General features: G+C 40.1%; 1 long non-coding RNA gene across 1 annotated transcript; it reads left to right on the forward strand.

The window, feature by feature from the left end:
• The first annotated feature begins 1452 nt into the window (after positions 1–1452).
• On the forward strand, positions 1453–6732 carry LOC135512043 (uncharacterized). The gene is made up of 2 exons (XR_010451359.1): positions 1453–5834; positions 6398–6732. It is a non-coding gene; the product is annotated as an uncharacterized LOC135512043 (long non-coding RNA).
• The last annotated feature ends 1237 nt before the right edge of the window (positions 6733–7969 follow it).

Raw genomic sequence — 7969 nt, forward strand, 5'->3', positions numbered from 1 at the left:
GTTTTTGAGTGATACACAAAAGTATGTGGACACCCCTTCCAATTTGTGGATTCTGCTATTTCAGCCACACCCATTTCTGACAGGTAGTAAGGCAGCCTGTTGCTGAGTGCGTTAGTGGTGGGGAGGGGGAGGGGTGTGCGTATGTTGAGACTGAGCGCCGCAGCAGGCATAAGTCACATGAGCAGCACGCTCGCACGGCATGACAACTTTTAACCAGTTGTAGGTAGATTGTCATTATGGAGACACATATTCCCAACCCTTTTTCCATAAAACATATTGACGCGCTATGAACTGATGCGCATCAGGAAATAAAAATAATATATTTTTTAGTTTGTGTAGTCTACCCAGTGAGCAAAATGACGTAGAAAATACGTATTTTCTCACTTATGTATGTTCAAAATGCGTATTTTGTGGATGTTTGCAGTATGGGTGGAATTTATTTTAATAAATATGCCAATCTGTCACATGCATTTTATGTAAGCTTTATAAATTAGCTTTAACGATGTCAGTGACGTTGAAAAAAGTAAACCAACTACAATAGCATTCATTGTAACGGTTATAGAAATGTTTCTTGTTATGACTGATATATTTTTGTATATCTACATTAGTTGAATGCACTGACTAAGTCGTTCTGGATAAGCTGAACGACCTAAAAGTTAAAATTAAAAAAATATATATAAAAAACCGAACAAGGCATGCTGGGTATTATCCTAATAAAAGTCACCAACAAACAAGTACCAATTTGGTTAGTCCGGCCCAGACCAAATCTGAAAGAATCATAGACGTCAAGGCTGTTTCACAAGTTTGAACAGTATTATGGCACAGTACTATTCAGAGTACAGTACAATATAGTTTAATTCCGTAGAGTACAATATGGTACATTCTACTGTACTCAACTATACCTCATTTTCTCTACTGTGCTGTGCTGCGCTCTTCTGTACTGTGCTGTGAAACATAGACGCCTATGATTGGGACAAGTCAAGGCAGGACCAAATCTTAACCAAACATAGACGCCCAAAAGACCTCGGGCGCCAATCCATGCTTATTGTGTTTGCTCATGTTTCATTCCTCAAGTGAAATGGGTTTAGTAATTTAACTAAATCGCTCTGGATTATGAAATGAATAGGCTTCTGATTAAAAAATATATAAACATGTTTTATTTGATCTCAACATGAAAAGACATGGATAGCGTAACAAATATGATTCTGCGTAGATTACATTTCACAATTTACATTTATAATCGAGAAGCGCAATGACTGAACAGCAACTGGCTAACACTAATAATTGAACTGGTACCCTGCAGCCCTGTATTGAGGGTCCTCAATAAAGCCCAGGTTGGTGTAGAGGTTGTAGGACCGTGTATTCTCCTCAACAAAGCAGTACACTGGGAAGCCCTGAGAATACAGTCTCCTGGACATGCTGCTGACCAGGGCTTTGGCCAGGCCCTGTCCTCTGTTCCTATTGACAACATACCTGGAGAAGGATAGGAAGCACAGCTTTGGTAATTGTTTCCCAGGGGGAACATATAAAGCATCCCTTGGTACGGTTCAGGTGAGACCTGTGTAGATGTTACATTATCCGGGGTGTAGTTTCCCCTAGGAACAGATCTAGGATCAGCTTCCCCTCCCACAATACTAACCTTAACCATTAGTTGGGGAAATGCAAGTAAGTGACTGATGTGTTTAATGTTCCTGTAGCCCTGCTAGTCCCCATCGAACGAAGTCAATGTGTGATTTGTTCAGGGAGGAGACCCTCAATTCAATGCCACTGTAGAGGAAAGAGAATGGATATGATGATACAGACACATGGTTGAAGGAAAATGATGTTGAATATAATAATAAACTACATTAATCAATCTGACTCCAATATAATGTGAATAGAAACAGGCTCTGTGTGTTTCTGGAGGAATCTAATTACATATAACTATAATGAACATGTGTCTATCTTGCACCGTTCTGCAAATATTAAAAGAATAGTTACAAATAGCTAATCCTGGCGACCAATGTTTAAAGGTGGTAGCCAAGCATGTACTATGTGTCGTGTAGATAACAACTATCAATCGACCTACTAAACTATAAATGTCAATCAAATAACACGAGGATTGCATTTACTCAATTCAACTAATAGGATGTATTAGCCATGAATGAATTAACACTACATTACAAAATAAAAGCGAGTAAATGACTATCAGCTAAATAAGACTTGTGGTTACATGTATCTTCAATTCAAAATCATCTTTAAGATAAAAAACTGTGTGTGGAGAGTGACCCTGAATAGCCAACAGTACACCTGCTCTCCCACTATGCCCACTCCACATAGTTCCCCTGGGAATGTCCCTCCCGGGAGAACGACACATAAGGTGTTTAACCCAATGATTTATATGTACATTAGATGACTAACATTGGCTGCTGTTTGGAAGCCACAGAGCCTCCATCTTGTAAAACATATTTTGGAAGCTATAGAAATGGATTCATTCATTAATGTCTACATTTGTTTTTGCCAATATTTACGCCTTCTGGGGATGGCCAATATGGCCGACCGGTGGCTTCAAAGCTTTTAATTAGAAAATACACTGAGTGTAAAAAACATAAAGAACATGTTCGTAATATTGAGTTGCACCTCCTTTTTCCCTGACGAATTGAGGCTGTTCTGAGGTCATAGACTCTATCGAAAGCGTTCCAAAGGGATGCTGGCCCAAGTTGACTCCAATGCTTCCAATAGTTGTATCAAGTTGGCTGGATGTTCTTTGGATGGTGGGCCATTCTTTATACACACAGGAAACTGTTGAGTGTGAAAAACCCAGCAGTGTAGCAGTTCTTGGCACAAACCGTTGCACCTTCTTTAACCTGTATCTTCCCCTTCATCTACACTGATTGAAGTGGATTTAACAAGTGACATCAATAAGGGATCATAGCTTTCACCTGATTCACATGGTCAGTCTATGTCATGGAAAGAGCAGGTGTTCATAATGTTTTGTGCACTCAGTGTACATCATACATCACAAGATATCACTAGGTTACTAAACCCGTCTGTGAGTACCTGTGCAGTTGGAGCAGGAGACTAGGGTCTGGTAACATCATAAGCTGCACCAGGGTAAAACCCTTCATATTGACTGCGTCTGAAATGGCATTTTCTTCAGTCACCATTCTTTTCAAGAGCTCTTCATCCATGCAGAAGAAATGTACTTTTTTCATGAACTCTGTCATGTTTGTTCTATTCATGAAAACAAAATCTATTCATAATGGGCTTTTCGTTTTTGAGTGATACACAAAAGTATGTGGACACCCCTTCCAATTTGTGGATTCTGCTATTTCAGCCACACCCATTTCTGACAGGTAGTAAGGCAGCCTGTTGCTGAGTGCGTTAGTGGTGGGGAGGGGGGAGGGGTGTGCGTATGTTGAGACTGAGCGCCGCAGCAGGCATAAGTCACATGAGCAGCACGCTCGCACGGCATGACAACTTTTAACCAGTTGTAGGTAGATTGTCATTATGGAGACACATATTCCCAACCCTTTTTCCATAAAACATATTGACGCGCTATGAACTGATGCGCATCAGGAAATAAAAATAATATATTTTTTAGTTTGTGTAGTCTACCCAGTGAGCAAAATGACGTAGAAAATACGTATTTTCTCACTTATGTATGTTCAAAATGCGTATTTTGTGGATGTTTGCAGTATGGGTGGAATTTATTTTAATAAATATGCCAATCTGTCACATGCATTTTATGTAAGCTTTATAAATTAGCTTTAACGATGTCAGTGACGTTGAAAAAAATAAACCAACTACAATAGCATTCATTGTAACGGTTATAGAAATGTTTCTTGTTATGACTGATATATTTTTGTATATCTACATTAGTTGAATGCACTGACTAAGTCGTTCTGGATAAGCTGAACGACCTAAAAGTTAAAATTAAAAAAATATATATAAAAAACCGAACAAGGCATGCTGGGTATTATCCTAATAAAAGTCACCAACAAACAAGTACCAATTTGGTTAGTCCGGCCCAGACCAAATCTGAAAGAATCATAGACGTCAAGGCTGTTTCACAAGTTTGAACAGTATTATGGCACAGTACTATTCAGAGTACAGTACAATATAGTTTAATTCCGTAGAGTACAATATGGTACATTCTACTGTACTCAACTATACCTCATTTTCTCTACTGTGCTGTGCTGCGCTCTTCTGTACTGTGCTGTGAAACATAGACGCCTATGATTGGGACAAGTCAAGGCAGGACCAAATCTTAACCAAACATAGACGCCCAAAAGACCTCGGGCGCCAATCCATGCTTATTGTGTTTGCTCATGTTTCATTCCTCAAGTGAAATGGGTTTAGTAATTTAACTAAATCGCTCTGGATAAGAGCACCTGCTAAATGACTGAAAATGGGAATGGGTCTTATTGTCAGGAAGTTCATCAGATGAACACAAGAGTACCACTGTTAGAGTTGCGTAAATTCAAATCTGGTATCAGGATAAATATAACAATGAGTCACCGATTTTTATACTATGTATTTTTTATTAGCTAAGTAATACATTACATTACATTTAAGTCATTTAGCAGACGCTCTTATCCAGAGCGACTTACAAATTGGTGAATTCACCTTCTGACATCAGTGGAACAGCCACTTTACAATAGTGCATCTAAATCATTTAAGGGGGGGGGGGGGAGAAAATAATAAATGGCAAATGCAACTTTCGTATATACGGGCTCACTGTAATACCACGCAGGACAGGGAACTGACAAGACGTATGTAAAACAGTATTCTTTATACTGTGATAGACAGTTCCAACCCCTTCTGTTGGCCTATCACAGTAGAGACTGGGCGTGGTTTAAACTTGTCCAGCCTATTGCAGGCGCTCAGGCGGGTCCCCGCCTCTTGGCGCTTCTGTTGATAGATGTAACTTGCTTGTGAAGAACATCCAGGCTCTCATGCTCCATACCGTTATCTCGCACCTGGCTCCTGTTATCTAACAAAAGACTGCTTGTTCTCGCAACACCCCGCTCTGAATGTGCCCCCCTCCCAACTCATTTGAACAGTTCCTGTCTTCAAGCTTCTCTGTATTTTTCCATCATGAGAAAGTCCCATGGCCCTGATACTTTTAACAATGTTTCAAGTCAGCTATGTTGCATAACACATACATACATCCACACAAGCCAACAGCAGATAATATTCAATCATATATATGGTAATGGCAATGATGCAAAATACAGGATCCAACACCACCATATTGAAAGCTCAATGATTCTGTGTTTATATGTCAATTTCCCAACCCCTCTGGATCAATGCACATTTACCATTATGCAGAGGACTATTCATTTCTATACCAGGCGGGCATCTGCGCTAATTTGAGAACACAGCATAGAATGCGGAAGGGAATTGGATTCTGTTTTTTCCATTTCAATTGTTTATCATCCGTGCATGATAGGGAGAAGACCAATCTAGAATTAGGCCAAAATGCTGTTTATCACTTCAGTTAGTTGACCTCATAGCCTAACATGGTCAGAGTGCCAATCTGTTTTTGCTTTAATGTACTGTGTTTTGCATGACAGTTCTGCCAGGATTTGGCAAAAGAGCAGAAACAGAATGGCCTAATCTAACATGACATGTACAATCAAACTTTCAAAATGACTTTGAAAGCAGGTGTGATTTCTGTATATGTGAATGATATGATCCCATAAAATGATTGTTTGTGTAACCCACCCTCTTGCCTATAGGTGGTATCTGGGATGAAGTACATCTTCACAGTGCAGATGGGCAGGACCCCATGCAGGAAGGGAGGTGTTGAGAAGGTCTGCTCCGTGCACAAGGACCCACAGATGGCTGTGGTAAGGACCACTAGGGCCTAGACAAGCCTGTTCCCAGATCGGTTTGTCCTCAACCAGTGCCAGTCGGTAATCAGAGCTTCCTATATGTCCGGCTTATGACTGGTCCATAGATTGTTTGCAACATGTTACAAACAGTCATAGCACATCGGTAACTAAGAGTTTAGACAACCGTTGATAAACTAATTAAAAGTTGCTCAGTTCAGTTGTTATTGCTATACACTGAGTATACAAAACATTAAGAACACCTGCTCTTTCCTTGACAGACTGACCAGGTGAAAGCTATGTTCCCTAACTGATGTCACTTGTTAAATCCACTTCATTCAGTCCATGCCTTAATGAATTGAGGCTGTGTGTGCAGCGTTTGCCCATGTTCAAGAGCATAACAACTAATATATTGTGTGTAAATTGTGACTGATCTACAAATGATGAGTCGTTATTTATGACGCAAGTTGATTTGTATATCAGGCAGTCTGCTGCAATGTCGAACAAGTCCATTGTCAAGTGTTCTGCTTGCTAAAAGGTTGTGTTACTATGCCAACTCATGTTGCTTTCTGTCTCCTCAGCCCTACAAGTGCACCTTCGAGGTGTGGAGCCGCCCCTGGATGAGCGATATCCAGATGGTCAAGAACCAGTGTGAAAGTTAAGACCCAGTGAAGAGAACTTCAATCAGCGTCTAGTCTACCCAATAACTACTCTCTAGTACTAGTGTTATTTGTTAGTCTTACCAATGCAGTTCAACCTCCTTGTCTAGGATGTGTTCAGAGAATCCCACTAGTAAAAGATGTTCAAACGTATTGCATGCCCACATTAATATAAGCACTTAATGCAAACATTGCTGTCTTGAGAATATAGTATTAAAATGATGCAACAGTTAACTAAATAAATGTTTTGGAACGTTTACATGTGGTTATTTGCTTCATTTAGTTGCCATATGCCCAAACCGCTCCTTTACAAAGTAAGTTCTATATGCGTTCTTTTCACATGATTGTGTCAAGTTGAGAAATACAGCTGCCAGTCACACGCCCAATGAGTCACAGAACCCACAGAAAACAGTACGTGACAGATAAATGTAATAAGACAGATGGGCTGGTCCGTTTTTAGTCCAGTGGACCTGTCACTTTTTTTATGTTGTGAATAATTGTCATTATCTGCCTAATGGGTGTCCTGTGTTTGAAATGTCAGGGCCGGTTTCTGGTACCAGTCCGCCCGTGACGCAGCATACCTATTGTATATCACAGCATTTTGTAAATTGACAATAGGTCAGAGACCAGGGACATCATAAGGGATTATTGGCTATTTATACTTTATTATAAACTGCGTTGTTCAAGCCCTGAATGCTGAACGTCATGGTATATCATTGTATACCACGGATATGAAATAACATTTATTTTTACTGACCTAATTACATTGGTAACTGGTTTATAATAGCAATAAGATACCTTTGTGCTATATTGCATTCGGAAAGTATTCAAACCCCTTGACTTTATCCACATTTTGTTACGTTATAGCCTTTTTCTCAAATTGATTTAATACAAACATGTCAATCTACACATGACAAAGTGAAAACAGGTTTAGAAATGTTGGCAAATTTATAAAAAACAAACTTACAAGTATTCAGACCCTTTGCTATGAGACTCAAATTGAGCTCAGGTGCATCCTTTTCCCATTGATCATCCTTGAGGTGTTTCTGCAACTTGATTGGAGTCCACCTGTGGTAAATTGAATTGGACATGATTTGGAAAGGCACACACCTGTCTATATAAGGTCCCACAGTTAACAGTGCATGTCAGAGTAAAAACCAAGCCATGAGGTTGAAGGAATTGTCCGTAGCATGCCGAGAAAGGATTTTTGCACAGCTCTGGGGAAGAGTACCAAAACATTTCTGCAGTGTTGATGGTCCCCAAGAACACCGTGGCCTTCATCATTCTTAAATGGAAGAAGTTTGGAACCACCAAAACTCTTCCTAGAGCTGGCTGACCAGCCAAACTGAGCAATTGGAGGTGACCAAGATCCTGATGGTCACTATTAAAACGCACCTCTGTGAAGATGGAAGAACCTTCCAAGAGGACAACCATCTCTCCGGCCCTCCACCAATCAGGCCTTTATGATAGTGGCCAGACGGAAGCCACTCCGTA

The sequence above is a fragment of the Oncorhynchus masou genome, chromosome 24, assembly GCF_036934945.1.
Source record: "Oncorhynchus masou masou isolate Uvic2021 chromosome 24, UVic_Omas_1.1, whole genome shotgun sequence".
Lineage (NCBI taxonomy): Eukaryota > Metazoa > Chordata > Actinopteri > Salmoniformes > Salmonidae > Oncorhynchus > Oncorhynchus masou.